Raw genomic sequence first — 26,119 nt, 5'->3', positions numbered from 1 at the left:
TTTGTGTTAAGTTTCACACTTTGACTTGCACATCAAAACACGAGCCGTCAAGTTTGACGATTGGGCGCTCGCTAAAATGAAATCAATGCCATGCCTGCCCAGCATGGGTCACCAACTCTACTTTGTTTTTGCTTTGTTTTCTTTCTAAACTAGCCTTGACCTTGTCTCAGTTGCATTCGATGTTCAATAATATAGGTAAAAATCTTATACTCGTGCCATTGTTACACTTATACTTTTGTATAAGTACATCAACTTCTGAAAAGTTAATTACAACCAAACAAAAGCTCTTGATTTATACGCTTATAAACCTTCAGGTTCCCCTTGAATTTTTATGACTGAGTGTAGAAAGACAAAGATGAAACGCCAAACAACAATTTCTGAGTCTGCAAATATACAACAGAGAGACCAACGGCTTTGTTCTTTAAATCTGGTTGTCACTGGCTTTTAATTAGCCAACTCCCCTTAGCAAGTACGAACACAATGCCCTTATCAATGGCACTGCAGAAACATATGAGCCTATGTACATGCTAACAAGGGCATTTAATCAACGACTGCCACACAGGCACAAGGCGAGGTTTTAATACTGAGTGTAATCCATTTAGTTGTTTTTCTAATTCCGTATACAGTACATATTAGACTGTGTATTTCAAATTTTATTGGGTTGTATTCTGCACGTGTTGTTGTTCTGCTTAGTAAGAAATGCGTGTACAGTGTTTAACCTAACCTGCCATCAACACCAGTAAAGACTAACACCATACGAGCTATGAGTTTGAGACAAGCCAAGCGGCGATTTTGCTACTCCAAAGCCCCTAAGCAAGGGTGTCAGACTCGGGTTGGTTCGCGGGCCGCTTTAACGTCAACTTGATTTCACGTTTAGATATAATGGTTAGAATTTTTTTTAATGAATGGATTAAAAGAACTGGATTAAAAGCTCTGAATATTCAGTTTTTTATAGATCTAAAACAATGTTTATTTTAGCTTTTTTAAATATATTTTTAGATTTTACAAACTGATTTTTGAACTAAAAACAGAAAAAAATGATTAAAAAATTACAATTATTGATTTAAAAGGGGGGGAAATCAGGAAATTTAATATACATCTATACTCTTCATTTTAATTTGATCCTAAAACACAAAGTCAGCACTCATGATTTACTTTCCCGGGCCACACAAAATGATGAGGCGGGCCAGATTTGGCCCCCGGGCCGCCACTTTGACACATGCCCTAAAGGATCCAACGCAAAACTTTGTTCGTTCATCTCTATGGGGGTGCTGAAGCCTATAGCTGACTATGAGCAGTAGACGTGGTATACCTTGGATTTTTTTGTCAACCAATCGCAGAACTACAGCTCTTTGTCTAATATTGTGACACTGCGAAACGACATATGTCTCCACTGTCTTGTGACAGTGCACCTGATGAGTACATTTGGGTTTTGGGTCTGATACAATTGACTCTGTTCATTCCAAAAAAGCATCGAGGAGAAGCAGAGCACCCAAGTGTGGTGCCCAAGGCAGCCGTGAGGCTCTTCCACTCTCACTACCATTAAGCCTCGGCTCCAATCAGAGATCCTCTTTCCGTATCTGACGGACTTGATCTCCGAGGGCCCACTTCACATCAGGTGTACAGCACTCTGACAGTTGATTGATCTGTACTCCAGTTCCGTCTGCTTCTCCCCTTGCCCTCAAGATAGAGGAGCTGAAAATGGAAATAGTTTCATCCAGAGCCTAAGCTAAAATGAACACAGCATTGCAGTTTATAACAATGCTACCAAATAAGAATGGGAAAAAACGGTGTAATCAAAGTATATACATCTAATATTTGGATATGTTTAGGTGGCTCCAGGACCCGTCTTGTTAATTCTTTAATTAACACTCTCATAGGCTCTTGTGTGTGTGTTTTAGATTGTTGTGTTTATCTCTTTCTGTGTTCTTATCCAGCCTGTGCTTGGTACTGTTTGGATAGGGATAGGATGTTTGGAGATGGGGATGAATGGCCATGTTAGGCATCATCTGTTAGATTCTGACACAAAGCCATTACACATCCATACGCGAACAACAACTCCATCTGTGTGTTTGTTTCCATTTAAGTGCATATATAGAGAGTTGTGGGACAGTGTGTGTGTTCCTCTCTTGAGTGAGAGAGAGAAAAATGTAGCTGACATGTTTGTTTTGTGTGTGTGTAGGAGCAACACTGTTGGAAAAGCTGTGAACAATTGTACGAGTGCACTGCATTTTGTCAACAAGCTTGGCTTGTATGCTTGTAACATAACCTAAACACAATCACTGACCCTCACCACATTTGCAATTTCCATACAATAGAGATTCAAGTGGCTTGGCGGCCATGTCTATTATATTTTTGCACAATGAATCCATATGAATGTAACAACAATCTTGCACCAGAATACAGAAGATATGGGAGCAATGAAAGTGAAACTGATGCAATATTTATTGGAGCAGAATTGACCGAATACTCTCGGTATGCAATCAAAAATCATTACCGGCCCTTTATTAGCAGCTTGTGGGACTTGCAAACCTTGAAAGTGACAGTCCATCATATAACACCAATTAGACATGACAATATTGATATGGCCATAAGATGTAGTATCAATAATTTCCATTTTTCTTCTAAGGTCACTACGGTAATTCCCTAAACACCCCTTGAGCTAAGCAAATTATTATTTAAAAGTATTTAATGCGTGGGTAGTCCATATGAAATGTTAGCAAACTTTTAGGCAACTGTTGAAAATATAGAGATTGACGACCAATTTTGACTGTCAATTTGCAAATGCTGTCCTTTAGTAAAGATTTTTTTTGTTTTTGTCGAAAATAACTTGCCAGAGAGTTCTTTCTACCTTAATTCATCACTCAATACTCCTTGTGAAATTAGAGATGGTGCAACAGCTTTTACTTGTTCAGTTACTGATCTTGGTTGTTGCAAAGTGAAGCTAACTGTAAAGTTGTTGTCCCAAAGATTCCAAAATGTTGCTTAACAAAGGATACTTAACAATGTTGTATTCTTTTAGTACTATTCTATTCTTTAGGAAGTTTTGGCGTTCTTGTTATCCTCAGAGTGCGACTTGTACAAACTTGGTACCATTTCGTTTTTTTTTTATATCAGCCATAGGAAATAAGACAAAAGCTACCAAATATGAGAGCCTGGACAATTTTTCTCTTTTCACTTACTGCGCTTGTGGAGTCAAAGAGGCATCCCAGCAGCTGATACCCAGCCTTTCATTTCTTTTTTTTTACTATTTCAGATGCTGCAGCAAAGTCACCCGCTTAAAAGATGACATAGAAAATGAGCCTGAGCAGTAATGCACCTCCCGAAGACCCAGCTGCGTCGTTTTTCTAGTGTCTGATCAAGGTAAACACTTAACTTTTAAACTACATTTGTTCATAAATTCATTTCTTGGAAAGCTGAGAAGAGTTTTTATTCTCGCAGAGATAAATGGTTTATGTTCTTGCACTCATGGGCAGGCAGTTTTTATTTTTATTTTTTGGCAAATCCTTCTGAATCCGTGTTTTGCTTTTATACTTGATAAGGTTCTAAACTAGAACTCACATTTGCATTAACGAATGATATAGCCTGGGGATAATTTTGATCCCAGAGTTAAAATCTTAGTCTTCACAATCATGGCAATGCCTAGAATTGAGGTCTTTAAAGTCCAAAATTCTGTAAACTTGCACAATGCAAAACCATTGCAAATGTTTTGGGATATTATTGAGGGCGAAATACGAATCTACTTGGCACGTTGAAGCTGATCAGAATAAACGGTACATAAAGTAAATTGCGCAGACTTTATATATAATTTTGATGCTTTCCCTATTTTTTTTATCACTTAACTAATGGTAATGAATCATTTTAGAAATATCTGTGTACATATAGCCCTTCAGATCTTAATCTGAAATAACCACGGTTTGCGTTATCAAATATTTCGTTTACTTTGTGCCTCAGCCAAAGCTCAAATGTTCTGCTTTGATTTTTACAACAATTGTCATCTCTAAAATAACCTTGGTTGTAGAGCCGCATATAAGAAACTACCAACAAGAGCTTGCGATGCGTCCAAAGCAATAACAAAGAAAAGACAGAGTGGTTGAAGTGCAGGTATTCTGCTGCCGGCTGTTTTGATGATCCCGCTTGCCAACATGTGGCATTTGCAAGCATGCTGAGATTTCCACCTCTTCTTCATTTTGGAAACGGATCCGAGCACAGCCATGTACTTTATCTTGAGGACCGTGTCCCATTTTTTTGTGCCGATGTGCTTTTAACCTAGGAAAATGTTTTAAGTAATCCTTTAACCAAGTGTGAAAATTATGCAAACATCTTTTTATTCTGCTGCCACCTTGGGAGCCATTTGCAGCAAGGCTATTTGTCTGAATATTCACGTTGGGTGGGTAAGAAGGTTGTGTAGTGAAGAGCATGTTGTTCAAGTGTGTTATCATAAGTGAAACAATCACAAGGGCAAAAGTTTGGGTTTTCGAAATATATTTGTCACTCCAAACCTAGAATTTTTTTTAATTTTTGGACATTCTGCGTACTCTACATGGTGTGCTTTCCTTAGATATGTAAAATAATCGTGCATTAATGGGCATAAGAGAATGTTTGTTCCTCATTCTTTATTTTATTCTCATTTCCACTGGTGATTCCAATGTGATTGTTGCTCCGACATTTATTTGAAATGCAAGGCACTCGTCAGCGGGCCAGATTAGCGTTTAAAAGCGTTAATAAACAGAGGCGACCTTATCAATGTGTTTTGTTTTAATCATCAGGTAGCGGGACATTTCTGCTAATTGCCGACAAATTGTAAATGAAATGGAATGAAACAGCACGCTGATTTGTTGCCAGGAATTCAGAGGAGAAAAGGACAAAATGATAGAACATCTGTCGGCTTGTTTTAGGCATACAAATGTGTTGTGTTGACATTAATTCTCTGCTGACATTTGGCCCAATTGTCTGCATTTACCAGGTGAAGACGGAGAAACCGTTGTGGGATCAGGGGGGAAACTCAGAGGATGTGACTGAGGTTGAGGTCGAGCTGGAAAATGCTCTCGGTCAACCCCTTGGTTGTCGTTACACCTAAAATCATTTGATCTTTGTCGATTCCCGACAAATTCGTCCTGCTGTGGCTTTGTGAGGACAGGGTATTTAACTGGAATATGCATTGAGAAAATCTTTAGAGGCCAAATAGAAGGGAGAAATTGACATTTTCGACCAATCCTAGTGATAGCAAATGCTAATTTAAGAAGTTGTGCTGACTTAATGTACTATGTCCACTCTCAAAGATGAACTCGTGCAAGGTAATCAATATGTTCTTCACCAATCCAGAATGAAAAAGTGAGTGGACTGCCATTGGTAATTGACGTCCAGGTGTTGGGAATCCGTTTGGTCTTGACGCTTTGAATAGGTTCTTTGCATGACGACTGTACAAGCAAGGATGGGATGCCATCTGTGGGCTCCCTGTTCAGATGTTCAAATATGTCAGTGATGTTGAGCTTACGCCAGTCAGCTAAAGCCAAACAGCAGCTGAGAAGCAAAGACATCTGGGCCCGACATCGCTCGCGTGTTACTCAAAACCCAGTTTGGGCTGGTGCCTGGGAATTAAATCTTTCCGCCATATCGCACCAGGTGCAAAAATGATCCATCCTTTTAGAGGTTATTCAAGACTCAACTATCATTCTTGGATGATTTATTTACTATTTATTTTGTCATCTGATGGTTCTTTCACCTGTTTTCGGCACGGATAGTTTGAGATCGATTCCCGCTTGATGGTGGTCTGATTGTGCGAATGGCTGTCGGTCTCTGTGTGCCCTACGACTGACTGGCGATCGGTCGAGGGTGTACTGTATTTTCACGACTCTAAGGTGCACTTAAAAGTCTTACATTTTCTCCAAAATAGACAGGGCGCCTTATAATCCAGTGTGCTTTATATATGGCAAAAAATTAAAATGTGTCATTCATTGAGGGTGCGCCTTACATTCGTGAAAATACGGTTGTTTGCCTTTTGCCTCATTTTAGCTGGGAAAGGCTCCAGCACCCCGCAAACCTGACCATATGTATGATAGGAATCTGGATTTGTTAATTTTCTAACAGATTCTAAACATAAACATGTACATTAGAGATGAATAGCAACTGTATATATTTGTTTAAAATACATTTTTAACAAAAACTGCGCGATAGATAGTGTGGGCTCCCGATTTGTTGTTTTGAATCGACTTTCCTATTCCATTTTTGTTGATGTTAATGAAGGGTTGGGCTGACATATTGCCTGCTAGTCATTTCGACTCTCTCTCTTCCAATTTTGTTACCGGAGAAACTTGGCTGACTAAGTGCTTCAAATGGGTTCCACCTCCTGCCAGGTTCTCTCTTCTTTTTTGTTAATACGTCTACACGAGGCTCGCTAGTTCTCTCCCTTTGGCCGTCATGCTAACATTTTCTGTTTGAGAACAAGGTTTGCCTGGTAAACAACAATTAAGGAGATAAAATATTGAGAGCTACACAAAGTGCCGTTGATCATTTTCAAACAACTTCAATTCTCTCACCGGTGGAATTCGTGGTGATAAGAATAGGTCGTTTGGCAGAGCGGCGGCCATTATTTGGGAGGACTTCAGAAGCCATTTGTGGTCAGCATGCATCTGTGCATGTTAATGTGTTTGTTTGCTGAGAGGAAAGCAACCAAACGAGAGATTTCAAACTAAAACTGCTTCTGTCGTTGGTCCCGTACGATAGGATGACAGCTGCTGCTAAGTGTAAGCTTCCAGGTCAGCAAACATCTGGCTGTCCCAGCCCTCCGTTGCCTGGAACTCGTCGAAAGACAGAAAGGCGGGCGGCAAAAACTTGCATCATTCAACCTGTCCTCACTGGGGAAAGTTTTTGGATATTTTGACAAAGGCAAATCCCAGAAAGTGGTTTCATCGGAAATTGTCATTTACAGCATCCAGTCCCTAGCGAAATAAATACATTAATTAATCAGATTAGCTCAACAGAATTAGAAGTGAATGCATGGCTTCACCAAACACCAACTTTACAAAGGGAAAATGAATGGGTTAGGGTTAAGATGTAGTTTTTTTATTTATGACATCAGTACTTTTGGAAATACTAAACCAACATTCGATGTATTCATCAAGACTAAGCCTGTAATTTCAGGAGAAAACTGTGATGTATGAGTCACCATTTGGACACTAACCACAAACATACGTAATGATTTCCGGATAAAACATAAAAACGAACGCGCTGCCCTTTTTGAAATATGATTTCCTGTTGAGAACAAAGGCGAACGTAATCCAAGAGCAAAATGCTCGTCTCAGGCTTTGGCTGGTCTGTAATAGCCTCATTAATGCAAGCGTCAGGCAGATAGGACAATGTGCCCTCAAGTCAAGTCTCTTGAAAGTTACGGCATCGTCCACCTCATAGACTTCCGGAATTAGCAAATATATGAACTGTGAATTTCATGTAACGGCTCCAGTCTTATGTGAAGTGTAATCAAACCATTTACAGTCTGAACTCTGGTTTAATTTATTTCTAATTGCTTATTCCTTTGCCATCGTGTCACACACATCAATATTAAATAGGTGTTCCATATTAATCATGTGCTTTCAAAGAGAGCTGCAATCTTTTAATCGCTTAATCACATGCACACATCTTTAGCACAATTTTCTTTCTTAATTCCATTTTTTTTGGGACATGGCACTCCTCCTCCTTCCTTTTGACTGGTTGATATGTGCTGACTTTTATCGATATTGGCCCAAGACTGTCTATCATTCGCCCAGTTTGAGAGAGTAAGACTTGGGATGGAATGGTTGTTGGGGGAGATAAGCTAACGTTGCACATGAGCGCTTCATTTATGATAAAGTAGCGAAGGCAATTACATTAGAGAACACTCATCTTTCTGTCTTTTGCTCTGGCTTTCTCTCCGTCGCACTTTGTCAAGTATCTCGCACTTTTGCGCCTTTGTGTGTCACTCGTGGCGATATGCAGTGTGTCATCTCTCAAATCTTATCAAGGCAGAAGTCAAGGACAGGAACTTTTGTTCCGTCCTCCGTTTTTATACCGCGATAATGCCTGGCATGCTCGGCTTAGCACGGGGAAATCTAGATTTATGGCTGGCATGGTTAGTCAGCTGCAGCAGCTGCATGCAACATCCCGCTGTTGGAGGGATGGCCTCTTTCTTTATTGGCGAACATGATTTAGTGGGAGTAATTGACTGGAAATAGACTTCTGCAGGTGAGATGCTTTATGAGCCGCGTGTTGGTTAACTGCTGAATTTTAGAGGAATTGGAAAGAAGGCAGCGAGGGTGAAAGGATGACGCATCAAAAATTGGGTGTGAAACCGCATACTTTGTCGCATTCTACAAGAAAATTGTTCATTCTTACATTCCGTTAGTTTTCGATTATAAATCACTGGGATTCTTAATACAAACCACATTTTTAGGAGCACACAGAACAGAACGTTATTGTCCATGGTTTCCTCCAAAAACATCACTTTGGTTAGCAAATTATACCGTATGAAACCATTTTTTGGGCCAAGATGACCTTGGAGCAACTAATAAATCAAATCAGAGACTTCAAAAGATGCCGAACGTCTCAAATTCTGGGATCAAGACCCTTCCCGGCTAATTAACCAGCAACAAATGGGTTCATAAGCATACTTCTAAAAGCAACATTGATTATACGTCCGAGCAAAAACAAACCCTCAGCTGGCGAGATGGACAGTATCGCATTATGTGTTCATGTCACATACCCTTCTGTGCATGAGTCCTCTTTATCTAGCCGAGCAGAAAATTCTCCAATGGTCAATGCAATCGAAAACAAATTAAAACAACAACAACATTATTTAGGCTTGTTTCTTTACCATGTACAGACATTCTACTGCTGTGCTGGTTAGCTTCCAAACCATACCAACACACTACAGCACATGTGTCAAAGTGGCGGCCCGCGGGCCAAATCTGGCCCACCGCATCATTTTGTGTGGCCCGAGAAAGTAAATGATGAGTGCCAACTTTCTGTTTTATGATGAAATTCAAATGAAGATTGTAGATTATTTCCTGTGTTTCCTCATTTTAAATCAATAATTGCAAACAATTTGTACTAATTTGAATGTCCAAAAATGATCTATCGATTAGCACGATCGAGAAAGCTGTCAATTTATTAATCGATTAATTCTGGCAGCCTAGTTGGAAGACATAACGGCCCTCCGGATGTAATCGAAACTACCACGTGGCCCGCGACAAAAAATGAGTTTGACACCCCTGCACTAGAGTGTACGTATACCACATACATACATGAATCCGAAATGTATTGTGGATTAAATCGCTATGTTTGCAGTCATTGACACTGAATGTGCTAATTTCTTAAATTGTTATCTGGGCAATCCCGCGTCCAATGGCGAGGTGAGCACAAAGAAACAGGAAACATGTCACACACACGCACCTGCGCACACAAGCGAATGACGGTGAAACCCCTCCTGGGAGGAGCCCTGCGAGAGCTGCCATTTTCTGCACCACTACCTGTCACCTGGATCATGCACGAGGAGGGAAATGAGCACATCAACCTCCGTTGGCTACAAGCACTCAGCTTCCCTCCTCCTCTCCCTTTTGTTTTTTTTCCTCATGCTACTTTCCATCCCCAGCCGTGTTAAGTCAGTGAGCTGCAGTAATTCCCAACCCCAGAGACATCCTCACTTTGCCAGTGCAGCCCGCAAATTTCTACATTTTCTCCCCCTATGAGCAACTTAAAGAGTCGTCAGAACAACTTTATATGGAGGAAAAAACTGATGACACAGAATTTGGAATTTCTGGAAGTTTATAGTGGCACAGACGACAACGTACGAGGCCGACTCGTTCGCATGGAGGCGCACAGATCCGAGATCAAGGGTGTTCAGTGTTATATCAATGAGGAAGTCTTTCGATTTTGGCGAGGATATCAAATTGAAGAGCCACAATTTTTCTCTCCCCGCTTATAGTCAGATCCAATGGGACTTTGTGAGGAAACACCAACATTCCGTTTGGTAACCTCTACTCTAAAATTGCTACTTCCACATTCTTATTCACAATATATAACAATATATACCGTTCCATATCACACTGCTCATCAGAAGAGCATGCATTTTTCAAATTTTAATTCCAATATACATCCATTTTCTCCTTCCATTTGAAGTCACCGTTCAGCAAATGCCAAAGTTCCAAACCACCAAAAGAAGGAAAGGAACAAAGTTCTATGAAAAGTCCAAAGAGAAGCAAGTTAATGCAGTAAAAGCGCCTTTTCACTGTCTTTTACAAGTGGGTAATAATACTGTCTGACATCTTAATTGGCAACGAAAGATGAAGACTGCGATGTCACTAAGTCTTAATGATTTATTTGCCTAGAAAAAGAAGACATGCCTGTGGTAAAGTGGAGTTATGCCTTGAAGTGCCATTGTGAAATGACACTTTGATATTGCAAGGTTTATGACGGAGCCCTTTATTTTGGCACAGCGAGAGAAGTTAAACTGCCATTTGGAATTTGAAAAAGATGAGAAAAGAGATTGTGACAACTGACATGACCTATTTTTATGAGACGCGATAGAAACAAACTAGTACGTAGAAGAAAAAAAGGTATGTAAGTTATAATTTAGTTTGATTAAATGCATTATAATAGACTTTGTTAACATGCTTCAACATTAGCGATGGGGCTAATGGAAAATATGGAAAACAACCAACATCCCATCATATTTATTTTGAGAGGAATGAAGAAAAACTAAGAAATAAATGTGGATTCATGAATAACAATAGGAACAAAGTGGAGCGGGAATTAATGCAGCTTCTTCATCTAATGATCTAAATTCCCCCGCGAGAACTATTCCGGAATATTGAGCTGTGTTGATTGGCTTCTGTCAGCAATCAGTTGACACTCTTTCCCTAAAACGTTTTCAACAAAATTCTACTACCAAGGGGCCTTAATTCAAATGGAAAATATAAAACTTAATGTCAGGGGAAAACATTGATTCATGCTTTTGAGTTCCCCCCCCCCCAAGATAAAACAACTAAAATGAATCAAAATCATTGCTTTGAGCATTTTAGCCGTCTCTGGCTTGCATCCGAAGTATTTGTGTCACCCACCAATGGTGGCAATGTGTGTTATTAAAAGCATGGGAGCTTTGGGGAGGGGTCAGTAGTGAAACACATCGGGCTATGTCAGACTGGTCATGCATTAGGCAGTGTGTGTGTGTGTGTGTGTATGTGTGCACTTAGGCGTGTTTGGCCTTTCCAACGGGCGAGAGGGCGTTTGAAGGGCATACATAACTGTGAGAAGCAGCCGTGTGCTCGCCATCGAGACGTATCTTAGACGTGGAGATAACCATATTTGGATGCAATTCATGGAATAGTGCGAAGATAAATGGGCCGTGGCCATCCGCACCGGGTGTCACATCATCTATAATAAAGCAGGGCTCGTAGATTACTAAACTCTGCCCCGGTACCCTCAGGAAAGCTGTATTATTATCCACAGAACATTGCTTGTAAAATCACAGAATGGATTCCGGAAACTCCAGTCCGGCAAGGTGTCGCCTGTTGGCCTTTGGTTATCTAAAAATGCCTTGGCAACATACGCGACTGGAACTTAATGCCTTGTTTTCGAGAAGGTCGCGGGATGAAGATGTGAGGATAATAGCATGAAACCAGCAAATCTTGAATCTTAACTGCCAAAGAAAAGCACGTCTATAATTGCCTATAGCACATGTGGCAAAGTGGCGGCCCGGGGGCCAAATCTGGCCCGCCGCATCATTTTGTGCGGCCCGGGAAAGTAAATCATGAGTGCCGACTTTCTGTTTTAGGATCAAGTTAAAATGAAGAGTACAGATGTATATTAAATTTCCTGATTTTCCCCCTTTTAAATCAATAATTGTAATTTTTTAATCCATTTTTCTGTGTTTTTAGTCCAAAAATCATTTTGTAAAATCTAAAAATATATTTAAAAAAAAGCTAAAATAAACATTGTTTTAGATCTATAAAAAACTGAATATTCAGGGCTTTTAATCCATTTATAAAAAAAATCTAAATATTATATCAAGTTGACGTTAAAGCGGCCCACGAACTAACCCCCAAGAGTCTGACACCCTTGGCCTATAGGATATAACCCAAAACACCTACAATGCCAATATGTTAAAATTCTGCCTATGCCTTGACCCAACTCGCCCAAATTGCATTTGGAAGAAAATCAAGATGCACTCTCGGTTATTAGTCAAAATTGTCTGGATTGAAATCATGCAAAGAAATGTTGTTGACGCAAATGTCTCGATCAAGGCGCAAAAAAAAAAGAACTTCATTGTTGAAGACGAGCAGTTGACAGGGATTCCTCCAATTTGATGACGGCGTCCACGGAGCTAAACGGTGAAGCCTGAGGAATTTCTTACGCTTTCTACATGAAAGACTACATTGACGCGCGTTGAACGCATGGATTCTGCAGCATAAATTGTGAGATTATCTTGACAAGTGTTTGGCATTGATAGACACGCGTGTGTGTGTGTGTGTGTGTTTGTCAGGGATTTTAATGAGCGAATCCAAAAGACAGATTTTAAATTACCAGGACAGGCAGACGGGGAAGCTTGTCGACGGCGTGCACAAGAAAAAGCTTCGGCTCCCCCTTCGAGAGCGCAAACAACGATCCCACGCTGTATCGTATAGGTATTTAATTAATCTCAGCAAATTAAATCGATTACGTTTTTGGTGAAGAAGTGGGATTGTGGGCCACGAAATTCAATCTGTCTTTAGAGGACATTGATTTGATTGAAATCATGTAACTTTTAAAACGTGTCCAATGACATTTTTATGGGCCAGTGACTCAGTCGCGAGAATAAACTAAGGTGACGTGACTTAATTATTTTATTGGGCTACAGGACGGCGATGGCGGTGGCAGAAGAAATCTAACGAAGCAATTACTATGTGCGACGGCGGCGGTGGCGCAGGTTAGCATTCCTTGTGGGGTGGAAAAGCAGGCGGGCTGTCGCCACTGACGGTTATTTATGCTTTAAGGGAAAAAAAGGAAACAACCACGCAAAAGTCACAAACTGTATTTTAATTAGACAACATAAATCTACCCGGCAAAGATCAATAACAGTTCTGACAGTGAATAAAAGTTGACAATTGCGTTTTTGTGCAAATTAACGGTAAACAATGTGCAATCTTTGGTAATGGAGAAGGACGTTATGTAGTCATCACGCAGTGTTCTGTCACTCAAATTTAAGTCCAGAGTATTTGCAACATTTTCATTTTCTTGATTTATTTGACCCCGACTTCGACGGATACCTATTAATTTGTCAGCTGACAACAAGTAAAAGAGATTTATTACCAGTGAATTTCTCCATAATGATCTTGCTTATTTGGGGCAATTTATCCATTACAGAAGTATAGGAAAAGATCTAATTACTTAATGACCCGCTAATGAGTATGCAAATCAGATAGTATGTCGGAACTTGAGTGTTTTCAGATAATGTTCTGTAATATGGGAACTATGCACAGACATAAATAGAAACATTCTAAATCAAAATGACACCATGGGATCCGTCACATTTCCCTCGATTAGTGACTGAATTAAACCAATGACTGATTGGACTTAGGATCAATTAAAGAATAGCTCCATACTAAATTAAAATAAAGGAACTCAATACCAGTAATCTGTTTTGTAATCCATAAATTAAAAAAAGCAATGCTATTTCTATTAAAATTCAGTTTTTCTTTAGGTTGTTTTTTATAATGGGGTTAACAAAATGGGTCAACTCAATATTCATTATATATTTTCTCATTAGAATATAAGTAAGGCTTATACAGACAATAAAAAAACAGCATTTATTTGTCAAAAAAAATCATTTTAAGGGGCACATTGTTGGCAAGACATGCAAAATGCATATTATAACAAATACAGGGATGGATATATTTATATATTCATTATCATAATCCAGTTTCCGCCCACATGCCAAAAACATGCCTTGCAAGCCCCCGTGACGAGAGCACTCCTTTTTTTTTGCTTTTTAATAAATCTAAACAGTTAAGTCATCCCCAGGGACCCTTGCAATATTTTTGGAATGATAGACACATTTAATTTGCAATACTATCTATGCATGAAATCTGACCTTATATAGTGCCCCTCCAGGAGGCCCTCATGTTTATTGTTTCTCATTAAATGGGTATCCAGGACAACATGCCAAGTCATTTTACTCTAGTGCCTTTTACAGTCAAAAAAGAGAAAAGAAATTCAAGTTAAAGCTATTTTTAGCCAAACATACTGACTTGTATGTTGAATTTTGCTAGGTTTTTTTTCTTCATTTTTGGTACTGCAGGATTAATTGCACAGATATGCATGGTAGACTTGCCTTTTTTTTTATTTACGGTCTCAAAAGATTAGGACAAACATTGACAGCAACAGTTTTTTTTTAACATTGCAGTTACCACGGCAACCCAGCTTCTGCCTCAAAATATTTCTGACCTTCAGGCTGTCTCAAAAGTGAGCTGTTACAGCATGACTTCTCTTTCTTAGGTCACATTCCATTCTAGGAACGTCATGCTACTTTCGTTTTCAAAGATTAAATTCAATTGCCAACTAATTAAGTCACATTTTTGGGAGGGCCTTTTTTTAATTGAATTTCATCAGAAGCCAAAAAAAAAAGTACCTTAAGTAACGTAACAGGCTATCAGTAAGAAAATACTATATTTAAGTCATACTTGTGTTTAAACAGTGCCACTTTGAATCCGGGAAATACGGTAGTTTGCTATATAAGCATTTTGGGATAGCCACAAAACCACTCTTATCTCAAGGCACCTCACTTACACTGAGGGAAACCTTTGGTTGTTCCTAATAGACTTTCCACGAGCATCCTTTCTAGCCCTGTAGACGATGCCCCGCCCATCCATGCAAGGGATAAAATATTTGCAAATATGAGCAGCTGTGAAGCATATGGAGAAAATAGGACTCGTGGCGGAAAGTCATTTGAAAAGAAAAGTGAAGAAGACAGTGGAGTGGGAAGGGGAATGATGAAGAAGAATAGAGTCAGCAGGATCCTATGCATCATCGGCCTTAATATTGCGCGGCCATCCGCATGTATCGAAGCATGCGCTCTGATCATGATCGGGATCATCTCTCTGGATGTAGAGCCTTCTTCATTCTCCTCCTCCTCCTCCTCTTCCTCCTCCTCCTCCAAGCCGTGCTCTTTCATCCATGCTGAATGGGAATTGTCTCCAAACCAAAATGCAGGCAGCTCATTTTTCAAAGGCGCATTCCCTTTAGTGCAAAGTTTCAAGAGAATGCTCTTCTTATGCTCCTAACACATTACTACATTACACCCTTAATCCAATTTGGTCCGAAAGAACTTTTACTACTAAACTACTTTTAATGGTGTGTGTAGCCGGACAGTTCCGCTTGAAGGTTTTTGTACGGATTTTGGACATTTGAACGGGCATCGTTCAATTTGGTGGAGTATGTTACATAGTAAAACTGGTTAGTCTTTTGGGTCTATTATTTGACACAGTTTGTCTGCTGATCTTGATTGCGTCGACACTTGTTTGTGAAAAGAGGACTTCTTTGTCCTTTCTTTTTATCCCCCTCGGGTGCTTATTTCAAAACCTGCAAGGAGCGTTCTAACGTTAGCAGAGGGATTGCCAAAACAAGTGTAAAATGTTTGCATATTGTTGAACTTTTGTAAGAAGAGTGGCAGGAGACGCAGTACTTTAAACCGCATCGCAATCCCTCAAGTGAATTGTGTATACCCAATGAAGGTTATTTGCAGAACAGAAAAATATATATTTATATAAACAACAACTAATCCATTCCCAGTCAATGCCGTTTTTGGAGATTTGCTTTTGTATACAAGACAATTGTTTTGCCACTTCTCTACCGGAAAACCGTCTTTCTTTTGTAGATTTGCAGAAGATTTGTTTATTTCCAATGTAAGGAAACATTCTGTTATACGAGAAGTCAATGGATGGACATATAGGTTAAGTCACCCTAAATTATTTTGCGTTCTTTCATCCATTCTTTTCATAACAACTTCAAAATTCCCCCTGTGTTTGATTGGACATTTAATTTATCAAGCTGAGATTGTCTTATTCTCCAATCTTTTTAACTTCTCAAAAGTGCAAAGAAATAATAAAAACGTCGTCTCCTTTTAAAAGGCTTTGTCAGAATGAAAAGATCCAGCAGGTGAATGTTAGACCTGTTCAAATTGATTTTTTTTTACGAGTTTAAGGTTTCATCAAAGCGTCTAATCCTGAGAGGAGAAGATAAATCTAATCAGGATGTTTTTTTTCGGCAGGGATTAGAGATTGCAAGCCTCTCCCTCCCCTAATTCATATTCTCCATTTTGGCTCTCTTGTACACCTTTTCTGTCATTGCACACTCTCTTATCTTGTAGCAGATAAATTATATATCCGTTGCAAAAAAATAAGCATTTTCTTCATTGTCAAAGCTGTTTTTCTTTTGCTTATCTGACTGAAACGCGTGGCCTTTTTCCATAATGTGAGAAGCTTTCACGGGAAAGAGCATCTTCCTGACCTCGTCCCCTTTTTTGCAATAAGCATTTCCTTTTCTGGTTCTGATGGTGAATAAACCATCCATTAGTCCAATCTACTTTCCTCTTTAGTCCATTACACCAACCTGATGTAGCCTTCCTTTTCTCCGAGGTGGAAAATCTCCAGTAGATAACAAACGTTAATGTCAAGGGTGCCCAAAATACGGCTCGGGAGCCAACTTCAACCACCTTCCCACTTTTTATATTGGCCCGCGGAAAATGAAAAAAAATGAATCTTAAATTCAGCTTACTTTGGACTTTTTAGCTTTAACACTAGATGGATCTAATCACTTAAAGAACATTAGCTGATGAGTTAAAAACTGCAAACATGTGGATGCTAATGTAACAAAATCTGTAGATTTTTTTGTATGTGTATATATATATATATATATATATATATATATATATATATATGTGTGTGTGTGTGTATATATATATATATATGTGTATATGTGTATATGTGTATATGTATATATGTATATATGTATATATGTATATGTATATATATATGTATATGTATATGTATATGTATATATGTATATATGTATATGTATATATATATATGTATATATATATGTATATGTATATGTATATATGTATATATGTGTATATATATATATATATATATATATATATATATATATATATATATATTTATTGTTCTTCTTTTTTAATTTTTAAAAAATCTATTTATACCTTTTTATTTTGTAGATTCTAACCCTTAACCTGTTCACTTCCATTGGCAATTATGGACATCAAAACTATTTCAACTTTGAAAACTGGTAAAAATGTTTTCTTGTATTTATACTTGACTCCCACATTTGTACTAAAGAATATTGTATTATAAAAAACACATTTCCTCGCACAAAAGCTTATTAACGTGTTGTGAAGGACCATGGCTCAAAATACTTGGAATTGGAACCTAGACTTCAGTTCAGGGAATTATTCATAATGGAAAAATAAAAATAAAATAACTCTCTAGTGTGTGTTCATGAGTTTGCAACATACTAGCCAAGTTTCCAAAAGCCAAATTAAAAACCCATTTGAAAAACAGATCAAAATGTGCAAATGCATTTATATACAAAAATGTTTGCTATCCATCTCTGCGGAAAAATCCCATCACCGTGGATTTTAACTATAGATAACAAACGTTAATGTCAAGGGTGTCCAAAATACGGCTCGGGAGCCAACTGCAACCACCTTTACACTTTACATTGGCTCACGGAAAGGAAAAAAAAATGGCCCACAGAAGAATCTTAAATTCAGCTTACATGGACTTAGGCTTTAACACTAAATTGATCTATTCACTTAAAGAACACCTTTACATTAGCTAATGAGTTAAAACTGCAAACGTGGACACATTTTCTTGTATTTATTCTTGACTCCCACATTTGTACTAAAGAATATTGTATTAGAAAAAAACACATTTCCTCGCACAAAAGCTTAATAACGTGTTGTGAAGTACCATGGCTCAAAATACTTGGAATTGGAACCTAGACTTCAGTTCAGGGAATTATTCACAATGGAAAAAGCAAAAGAAGACAACTCTATAGTGTGTTCATTGGTTTTGCACTATAGAGTGTGTTTATTAGTTTTTCAACATACTAGCCTAGTTTCCAAAAGCCAAATTAAAAACCGATTTGAAAAACAGATCAAAACGTGCAAATGGATTTCTATACAAAAATGTTTGCTATCCATCTCTGCGGAAAAATCCCATCACTGTGGATTTTAACTAATAGCATATTAATACTAAATGATTCAGGCGTCTCAACCGCACAGAATCTGAAGATGGGCAATTTTCTCGTCCTGGTTTCATCTTTGAAAATGTTTAGTTTTTTTCCCCCCGTTGTGATAACGGCTTAATTACTGACGGAAATCTTGCAATGTCCACCTATCACCCAAAAATGCCTGAAATTAAAACGGCACTGATTTTTTTCTTCTGTTTTCGGTCTACCGACATCAATTATTTTCAAGCTCTTGCTCTAAAGTAATAAAATAAGAATCAAAACTGAAATTAAGTGACTTAGCCTCGTGAGGCCAACACACATTGTTTTGCAGGAAGTTAAATATAAATAAAGTAGAGGGGATGACATGAGCGTGTTCTCACAGAAACCAGAACTTCCAATTAAGTTGTTTTGGCTTTGTGTGCACATTGTTGTTGTTCTTGTACGCTTTTTTATTTTTATTTTTTTAAATCTAAATGGGGTATCATTAGTGGCATGTCGGTTACTCACAGTGTGTTCTTTGCAGTCAGCCTCTGCCTTTTATGCTCCAATCCATTTTTTTGCTCACTTAGCTTTCCTACCAAAAACACATGTGAAAAGCCACGTGTTGACTTTTAAGTCTTTCTAGTTTGAAAGACACTAAACAGACAGTTTAACTGTTTCATGTTTTAAATTTCTTTATATCACCATTTGGTGTTTTGGCGATAAATGCTTGTGACCAAAGTCATCCAATACATAACGTTTCATGCTTTAAAAAATGCCAAGAATGTGTATTTTTATTAGTCTTATAAGTTCCAATGTTGGCATTTCTTTTGATAATCGCAATTCATTTAAAATAGGAAGTTTTATATATTTGCCCCCAATTTTTTAAAATAATATATAAAATAATTATCATAGGCAAAAATATCCCTATTATCAAAGATCCTGACCATATTTCTTGAAACACTGATTCAAACCCATCTGTAATATCATGTATGTTGCGACATGTGTTAAAGTGAAAGAAGGCTTCCTGGGGAAACGCACCTGTAGAGTCAGTGGTTCATCCTCATTTATATTTCATCTTGAATAGGATGGAGCTTTTTATTATTCATGGCTGAATGCGTCCTCGTCACCCTTTTCACTTTAAGGAAGACTCATAACTGAATCAGGCGCTGACTGCCAAACCCAAGGAGATATTTCCAAGGAAATCCGCTTTTTTTGACCAATTTTTACATGTATGGTGAATGCATTAAGTCGCACAGAAGCGTAGGTTAAATGAAAAAAAAGAATGGCGAAAGAGGTTAAATGATTTCGATATATGGTATAAAAGGAATGACTCTGCAGTGACTTACAACTTGTAATTGTAAAAAGCTGAGGTCAAACCTTTGCTAATGCTCTCTTACCGGCCTCCACAAATGAAAAATGAATCATTTTATTGAATAGAATTGCAGAAAATAGCCTCGTCTGCATGGTCTTACCATTTTGAGCTTCTTGATATTTATCTTTATAATACTAACTCAACAAATGTCAAACCTTGCACATCAAGTGCCACCTTAAAGACACAGTCACACTTTTTTTCATAGCTTGGCTGAACCAGTGACTTATACTCAAGTGTGAATTATTATTATTATTTTTTGTCAGTAATTCCTCCAAACACAGACAGCCTGTTATCTTATTATACTGAAAACATTCAGTGTTGTTTTTGTAGGCTATAATTATCTGAAAAAAAGGTTATGTGGCCAAAAAATGCGATTTATACTCCAACATGACGTCAAATGTATTTCCTGTTCATTGTGTATTTTTTAGATGTGCGTCCTATACTCACTTTATGATTATTCATAATGAAATATATCAAACTAGACTTCCAAAAGTTCCTCAAAATGACCGCAAAGTTGTACATTTGATATTTAATATGAGCCAATAAGACATCATTGAATTAGAGTATTAAAATGAGTATATAGGGAATTATTTAGTAATCTCAGATGAAAAAATCAACATTTGATCACCACCCACAGATATCCTGTTCTTCAACATCGGTTTTCCGCACAAAGATGCGTTGGTATTCATGCAGTCAGTCAGAATATCCTTTGGAGATGTTCTTTCAAAACGGTGCCGAGGCTGTGATACGCTGTCGAAATCCGCTTGAACAAATGTCACCTGTTTGTTTAGCTCCGAGCTTTTGTTGTCAAATACGACTTGCCTGGATGCAGCGCTGTTTGTGATTTTTTTTCTTGTTTTCACACTTTTTGAGGTGCTTTACAAACCCAGAGAGCGCTCTGCATGGGCTAAATATTTAAGATGAATCAGTGAAATAGCATAAAAAAGCACATTTTTGTGAAGTGGCTTCCAATTCCAAACTTGCATGGCGCAGTGTGTGTGTGGTTGTGTGTAAGCTTTACAAGCAGTGCTGCATGTTACATATTTTGCTAGGGAAACAAGATGAAATGATCATTTAATTCCAGCAGTTTTGTTCAAAAAGAGTTTACAAGAACGAGGAGATTAAACCGTGAAATTGCTGTCAGAGATCAGTGTCATGTGACCCTATATTTCTTCCATGGCTGCAAATATTGTCCTTGTTGATGTGAATAATAATGTAAATAATACAATCATGTCTTGTATTTGGATGGATTATAATAACGGCCGCCATTTCATTATTTTTGAGATCCCGAGTGACAGGCGTGTGTTTTTAAAGGTCACGGGTGAGACAGTTCAAATCCGGGTCTCCTCTTTCTGCAGTTGAAACTCGCAAAATAAAGCTATGATATGAAATTTATTACCTACATAGATTAGCGTCTTATTTTACGACTCAACCAGACCATTTAGTCCATGTGTTGCTAACTTGGTAGACGTGCAGTCGCATTTGAAAAAGGACATTTTTTGCTACAATAGGCCTAAAACATTCACAGCCAATCCCCGTGGCGCCTGTCATTCCCTTTAAAAAGCAGCACACTCGTATCTCATGGGACAATTTCACTCACTGTGTGCAAACGTTTTACTCTGTTTCATAATTCAGGAAAACACGCTAATAAAATACGACATTCCTTTTCCCAAGACTGTTTTAATTGAAAAGATCTATTTTGCATGATTAAATCAGCTCTATCATCATCATACAGCCCTTATGTAAAAGTGTGATTAAAAAGTCTGTCTAATTTTAGCCAATTGGGCCCTCCTGATGATAGTCGACAACATATGATGGGCTAACCTTGGTGTTCATCAAAGCACAACATCTGTTCCCGCCTACACTTTTATTAATGTGTTTTCCCTTGCCAAGTCATTGGTGCCGACTTTAATTAGCACTACCATGAGAAGATTAGGTATCTGCCAACCTCTACAACCATTAATATCATATGTTGCTTTACTATATTATCCACTATCCAAACACTTTAATACACGTCCTCAGGGTTGTGTTTGTACTCCTTCAACAATGTATTAGACAAGTTCCCAGAGTTCTTTGATACTGCTTGTCTTGGACTCAATGAGTAGGATATAAGATGATCGGGGTTTGAGATTATTATAATTAGATATATATATATTTTTTCAGACAACACGTGGAGGCAAAAACACAAAACATATAAATCCATTTCGAGATGGGGAGGCTTTTCAAAGCTGAGGCCTAGTTTGTCGGAGAGATCAGTTCTACTGAAGATTTCATTATGATAAAACTTCTTCAATAGTTAAATTTATTCCGGGTGATTGAATTTTCTTTTTGTAAAAGTTTTTTTTTCGCAATATCGTTTAAAAGGGAACTTCAGAGCATCAATCTGTGCAGAGTATTTGTACCATTATCTTTTTAGTGTGGTGTGGCTAAGCTAAGAAAAAAAAAAGCATATGAATAGTCACCCAAGAGTTGGATTTCAAATGACATTAAAGAGGAAAATGTCCAGATAATGTGGATGGACACTCGTTAACGTGAGGGATGAAATAGGTGGCATATTTAGGCAAATATAGATGGCCCCTCGGGACCGATTGTGCCCGTGTTCGGGGATCAAGGGCAGCTGTGCTCCACACGCTGAGCATTGAAGCTCAACTAATGAGAATGTAATGGCCCACCATCAAGCAGCTCGAAAGAAACAGTGGGCTCGAAACTCGCACACAGTCAAAACTATCCTCGCTTTTGTAAAATATTTCCACTCAGGATGTACCTAGGTTAGGTTAGAACTTTATTTCATCCCGTATTTGGGAAATTTCTTGGTTGCAGTAGCAAGACAGACACAAGACACACAAGACATTGTAGACCTAGTTAAGAAACTGGAGCCACACACTGGAAGTCCACAAGGTAAAAAACTAAATGCCAAATTGTGTCCCCTTCGGACATGATCCCTTTGCGATTTCCACAGCTTTATTGGACATGACCATAAAGATTATCTCCAGCAACGGCTAATCACTAAAATAATCAGAATATTCACATTGAATAGTATTACTACTCATGAGGCTTGTAGTTCTGGAACTGAGCGTTCAGGTTCCCAGCGACTAATAATTTTTAGCAATTGCAGTACCTTATGTTCAAGGGAGAAAAATGAATGTCCAGTGAGTGTAATAATCCTGCCTCTTTCTTTCTTCATAAAGGAATGCGACAGAAAATGGGGCTAGAATCCTGCTCGCTCATTCCTTCAAAATTCCTTATCAAGATTGTTTTCCAGGCGAGCCCTCTTTTCATGATTCAATTTGCACAGACTTCATTTTCCCTCCTCTGAGCATGGTTGCGCAGCCACCTCACGGAAAGGAGCGCAGGCATGTAAATTGTTAATTCCGTAGCAAAAAAGGACCACGCCACGGGCCTCAGCTGGTGAAAAAAGCAATCCTCTTTCCATTAGGCTGCCCTCCTCACTCCTGCAGTGAAGTGATTCCTATTAGAGTTCCATTTAGAAGACGGCATCACACTCAACTGTTTACCACCCTGATTGAAACCAGATGACTTTGTCTTCCCCTAATTTGACTCGCGCGTCTCCCGCTTTTTCTCAGCGGACTCGGCCTTTAAGACAACTTTTCGTTGGCCTCGCTTGACCGCGTTTACCGCGCTTGACGTGGCTCTCGGGTATTTCCTGCGGGAATGCTATCTGGTGACGGTAAGGGTCAGCGGATATTCGCGTCGGCGCTCTCGGCCCAAACGATAAGGTTTGACGCTGATTCCGACGGATCCCACCGGCGTACGACGTCAAGTTAGAAACACGGAAACGATTAACTAACAGGCATCTAGTGATGCCCCACAAGATGGCGTCCCGCTGTGATGTGCGCCGTCTCAACTGCTCTCTGTCTCTCTGCCTCTTTCATCTGAACAGACATCTCAGCTGGGGAGGGATGGAAGGCCGAAAATGAAAGACGGTACACTCCAGAGTTGAAATATTGACTGGATGAGCCGTGGCTCTTTGAGGACTTGAACTCACCTGAAGACCAACACAAAGTAAGAAATAATTTCACTTAAACTCCTAACAATAAGAAATACGTTGACGAAAACATAACAGCCGTATAAAACAAAGCAGAGATGACTAAAAAGGTAAGACCAAATTGTTGAAAAATATATATTGCAAATGGCTTAAACTCTTTCGCATTAAACGCTAGAAGGAGCTAATCACTTAAACGTAAATCATCAAGTACATCTATTTTGTAATATTTTGTTTCTTTTAGCCTTAAACTCATTCACTTCCACTGACAGGTATTTATGTCAAATCAATTTCAATTTGCAAAGTTAGTATTGAGCCGTCTATGTTAGCGCTTTCACTACATCTTAAACACAACCTTATCTTTACCTGATTCCGATGTTTAACAAATAAGAGTAAAGGGAGAATCAAAAGTTTTTTTTCGTGTAAATTTGGTGTTCCGCATTGGCTCGGAAAATGTCAATTGACAGAGTGAAAGTGATATTTGAATTAGGCTAAGTAAATCTGCATATATATTTGGAATCATCAGTCTGTGAGGCAAACTGTGGGGGAAGTCTTATTTGAGGTCAATTTTTCCGTCTGTAGGAAATTCATTCGGGGATGGGATCTAAAGAGCAGCCTAAAAGAATGTGATACAGACTTAATGCCCTTGACGGATTAAATTAATCAGCGAGGCAGAAGAGGAATTAATCTCAATTTTGCCTTTCTGCAAAGTTGAAATTCATCCTGAACCCGTCATTTTCCCTAGTTTTGTTCACTTGCGTTCTGCTGCTTTATGCGCATATGTGATAGTACAGTTTCTCTAGATAAGTGAAATCTTTATGACCTCTTCATTATTGTGGAATGTGTTTATCATTATACAAGTTTAAAAGGGTGATTATTTGCATAGACCCTTGTGGTTAATTGTTTGCAAGGAGTTTGAGTGTAGTAGCTGTCAGTGTTGAACATATGTGCATTTGAAAGATTCATTGTGAAGTGTATATTATTCATTATAGTAATTCACATAGTTGGCGGCATGTCAATTGCCAGTCATTAGTGTAGCATCTTCTTAAATGCGGTGTCTTTTTTTCTTCGCTCGGCAATTGTATGGCAACTCTTCCAACTCCAGACCCTTCTAGATAAACAAAGTTTTCTGATGCTGCACTGGCAATCACTTTCCTAAGTTGAACTTGACTGAAAAATGCAGAACAAAAGAGTTCTATTGCTCTAGCGGTCCCAAAACAAGCACCTCTTTGCGAAACCTTTCCGAATGATTGTCCTATTCGAAAGCAAGAGCCTTTGAGTGAGGCTCTGTTATTGACTGGTACTAAACATTGCACTTATGCGATATTTCAAATCTTTAAGCAGTTTAGAGAACAATGCTTGCTTCGCAATTACCTTACCTAACGCACGTTGATTATTGACGGGATTTATAGTCCATAGGTTTGGGAACAAAGAGAGGGCTAAATTTTTTTTTAACGTTCAATAGTCAATATTTGACAGCTCTGAAAATAATGTAAACATTCCCCGGAAAAAAATGGTAGTCAGCGGCTACTGCAATCGATTAACTGACTGCCGCATCATTTTAAAACGGCCTGCAGCTAAAGTAGTGCACAAGCACCACTTGTTAGTGCTGCGGATATCAAACGGCATCATTACCTCCTTTTTGTAAAAGGCCTTAGAAATCATCAGCGACGTACGATGACAAGTCGTCCAGGGCTGGTTGTACATGACACAAATGTGGCAAACGCCATGGAGTTAATAGCATACCATGCCATTTGAATTCTATTCAGGGACACCTCTGCCTCCCAACCTTTTCCTCACTCCTCTTATTTGTCATCATTTATTCACACTAACGTTTTTGTTAGCCTTCAAAAGCTTGTTCTCCACACCTTTCAATAATTCCTCACCTTTCACCGGCCGGTCGAATAAAAGCCTAGTGAACTAATGTCAGGGTTATTGTAAGACAGAACATCTGTCCAGGAAAAATACATCAAATAGAAGAGCATCACTAGATTGAAATCGAATAATTCATCACAGTTTCACTGGAATCACTTTTTAATTTTATGTTCCCCGTTCCCCTTAAACAAAGGAATCTATTTTCTTTGTTTGATAATACAAGCTTGCCTTCACTACTACCATTGCTTGGCAATATGGCTACACACAAGCTATTTCGGCAATACTAGGGTCTTGTCTTGTTACACGTTTGTTTTCATGATATCTTTAGCAAACTTCATAGATTTGGTCATAGTTGTTGGATTATTGTTCGGGTCAAAAAAAAGGAATCTAACCTATTTGGAAGGGGAAAAGCCATTATTTACCCTATTGTAAGTTCAAAACTCCAATTTAGCATACATTTCATTTAGAAAATATGAGTGAGACTGTTAAAAAAAAAGTAAATGGGGTGCGGATAAAATCGCCTCATGCTCCAAGTTTTTTTGAAGAATACAGAATTGGCAGCTACATTTAGTACAATTATGATCAAATCTGGTGGCTTATTCATTTTCTTTTAGTGTTGCATTACTGGC

The 26,119-nt window shown here is 38.5% G+C and overlaps 1 protein-coding gene across 1 annotated transcript in view; it reads left to right on the top strand.

The window, feature by feature from the left end:
* Positions 1–26,119, top strand: part of adgrb2 (adhesion G protein-coupled receptor B2) — a 234,269-nt gene that overhangs the window by 68,348 nt on the left and 139,802 nt on the right. The window contains exons 3-4 of the mRNA XM_077591112.1: positions 3,257–3,363; positions 23,514–23,635. The gene's annotated coding sequence lies outside the window, so the exon portion shown is untranslated. The remainder of the gene's footprint in view (positions 1–3,256; positions 3,364–23,513; positions 23,636–26,119) is intronic.

Source organism: Stigmatopora argus, chromosome 21 (genome assembly GCF_051989625.1).
Source record: "Stigmatopora argus isolate UIUO_Sarg chromosome 21, RoL_Sarg_1.0, whole genome shotgun sequence".
NCBI lineage: Eukaryota > Metazoa > Chordata > Actinopteri > Syngnathiformes > Syngnathidae > Stigmatopora > Stigmatopora argus.
This window is presented reverse-complemented; position numbering and strand designations above follow the sequence as displayed.